General features: G+C 38.1%; 1 long non-coding RNA gene across 1 annotated transcript; it reads right to left on the bottom strand.

The window, feature by feature from the left end:
* Positions 1-957: 957 nt before the first annotated feature.
* LOC144014679 (uncharacterized) lies at positions 958-2091 on the bottom strand. Its single transcript, XR_013282536.1, has 3 exons — positions 1995-2091; positions 1274-1501; positions 958-1123 (listed from the first exon to the last, which is right to left on the bottom strand). It is a non-coding gene; the product is annotated as an uncharacterized LOC144014679 (long non-coding RNA).
* Between the last annotated feature and the right edge of the window lie 992 nt (positions 2092-3083).

Here is a 3083-nt window from a genome sequence, read left to right as displayed (position 1 = left end):
TCTACCTGAAGAATCGCTTCATTTCCTTTTTTGGGGGGGGTTATAATTAACTGTTATATTGTATTTTTTTTTCCTGTAGTTGAGTATTGTTAATAAACCACTTTTGTTTGATGGTGGTTTTAGGTTGCGTTTGCCAAACCCAAACCGGGAATAGAGAAGGAAAGGAATTCCAAAAGTTGCATTTATTGATGATTTTTGGACTACTCTGCTCAGCAGCCACAATATCATGTACAAATTCATACCTTCTATTCAAATTATATACAAATTATGATTTATAAAGACAATTACGTTTAGCTGATGCGGCTGATACGGTCCATGAGGTATTAATTTAAGATTATTTGGGCGGCAGTACACATTTACCAGCATCCATCTGAATATTTTGTACCAATTTTACAGGAGATGATCAAAATATTATAAACACCTTTTAGTAATGTACTCCTAATCTAATGTAACCGTATTCACCACAACAATACAACATATTACATAGATAACATCTGAAAGTGAACTCAGCAAAATCTTGTATTGAATAGCAATAAACTGAAACAATGGTAAATTATAACACCTACACAACCCTTGAGACAGGTTGCCAAGCAATTGTAAAACAAAATCAAATAAAGCCCAAATATGAACCCCACAAATTCACATAACATGTAAAAAGAGTCATTACATCATGAGTTTAGTGCTTCCTTTGAAGACCTGAAATGACCCCCCCCACCCCCCACCCCCCCACCTTGCTTTATCATGAAAATGTGTTCATTAAGGCACGCGGGTGCCTGTTCAACAACTTAAACAAAACCACAGCATCCAGAACGCTGTCGTTCCTCCTCGCATCGCTTGCAAAGGTAGCACAAATAAACCGACATCGGGGGACGACGCAACTTCAAGACAACTTCACTCACCTGCTCTGATGCGACTTGCCGAAAGCTTTCCGAATTCGGGCGAGCCTCCCCCGCACGTCCAGGCTGGTTGTCAAACAGCGGCCGCTTCGCACAAGTCCTGGACCACTTGTCGTTTTGTGACACGCCGCATCGAGGCGTCGGCCGCTTCTGCTTTTTGTGGCGACGGTTGGCTCCCGGCTGCTTGCGCTTGGGCTCAGATGTGCTCGCTCATCTCATCCGCTCGGCTGCAGTGGAGGATGTGAGGATGAGCCGAGCGAGCTGCTCCACTTGCTCTCTTGCTGGGAAGCTGAAACGCCCCCCCGCCCATCTTTCTTTTTCCTTCTCTCACTCTCTTTCTCTCTCTCTGAGGCTGTCAGATGCTCACTCCGACTTACCTCTTCACTCTGTCACTCCCTCCCGCTGTGGCCGACTGATGGATGCCAGCTCACCATCTTATTTTCTCCCGTTCTCCATTGAATTCTCAGGTACTTTCTCCATCTCTCGTTATCGATGTGCGCACCGGTGTCACGGGGAGTGCAGCCTCTAGTGGCAGTCTTCTCGCCATGCTGCTCAGCGTCTAAAATTGTGCCTCACAAAGTGCTATGTTCTTCCTCGGAACCTGGCTGTGCACCAACAATAGCAGAAAAGACCAAAATAGAAAAACATTATTTAAAAAAATAAATTAATTAATAAAACAGCATTTAAATGAAATTATGGAATTAATTGGGCTTGTGTGCACACAATAATCTCAACAGAAAGCTTCTTTCTGCATAGAGAATTTTAATTAATTCAGCATGTCATTTGCATAAAGTTCACGCAAAAGTTTGTTCAATTAACTATTTGAATTTGCTACACTATAAACACCAAAACTTCACCAATCAGCCATGATTTACTCCAGATACAGCACTTGGATTTAAAATTTAATTTTATGTAATTAAGTTGCAATCAAGCCATTGTTTACATTGAAAGCTTCGATCACATTTTCATTAGAATAGTTTTCATTGAGTCCACAACCGACACATGTAATTGACACGCAAATAATTGTAACATATTAAAAATATTTTCACAATTATTCAGGTGACAAGGACGATTTAATATCAGTATAAAGCAGCAAACCTTTCGGTCGAACGAACAGCAGGTGGATTCGGTTCAATCAAACCAACGCAACCCGGAAGTGACATCTCTGAGTCGCATCGTGCTGCCCCCCGTGGCTAGATTGGGAATTAAAACGCCAAAGCGCCTGCATTAAAACTGTTTTGATTACCCATTTGGATTCATAATAATAATAATAATAATAATAATAATAATAATAATAATAATAATAATAATAATAATAATAAATCACTAAAAAGTAAAGATAGATAGATAGATAGATAGATAGATAGATAGATAGATAGATAGGTTTCTTGTTATGTAATTAAGTTGCAATCAAGCAATTGTTTACATTGAAAGCTTCGATCACATTTTCATTATAATAGTTTTCATTGAGTCACAATCAACACAGGTAATTAACACACAAATAATTGTAACAAATTAAAACTATTTTCACAATTAAACATTATTCAGGTGACATGGAGGATTTCATATCAGTATAAAGCAGCAAACCTTTCGGTTGAACTAACAGCAGGTGGATTCGGTTCAATCAAACCAACGCAACCCGGAAGTGACATCGCTGAGTCGCATCGTGCTGCCCCCTGTGGCTAGATTGGGAATTAAAACACCAAAGCGCCTGCGTTAAAACTGTTTTGATTACCCATTTGGATTAATAATAATAATAATAATAAAATAATAAAATAATAATAATAATAATAATAATAATAATAATAATAATAATAATAATAATAATAATAATAATAAATCACGAAAAAGTAAAGACAGACAGATGATAGATAGATAGATAGATAGATAGATAGATAGATAGATAGATAGATAGATAGATAGATAGATAGATAGATAGATAGATAGATAGGATTCTTGTCTGTAAGATCGCCATTACATATTGCATGAAGATCGGCTCCCACAGTGTATCAATGTCATTGAGTTAGAAGCCGACATTTTCAACGGGAGTTGACATTAAAGCTCAGCGTGACAGCGCTCTGCTTTCTGTGGTCAGGAACTGTTGAGAGTCGAAATAAATAAATAAAAGGAGTGTGACAAATATCTCCAAGGATACTCTATAAATGTCTCGTCTAACCCAAAATTGAA

The sequence above is a fragment of the Festucalex cinctus genome, chromosome 1, assembly GCF_051991245.1.
Source record: "Festucalex cinctus isolate MCC-2025b chromosome 1, RoL_Fcin_1.0, whole genome shotgun sequence".
Classification (NCBI taxonomy): Eukaryota; Metazoa; Chordata; class Actinopteri; order Syngnathiformes; family Syngnathidae; genus Festucalex; species Festucalex cinctus.
The sequence above is the reverse complement of the archived record's forward strand: the minus strand, read 5'-3'. Positions and strand labels throughout refer to the sequence as shown.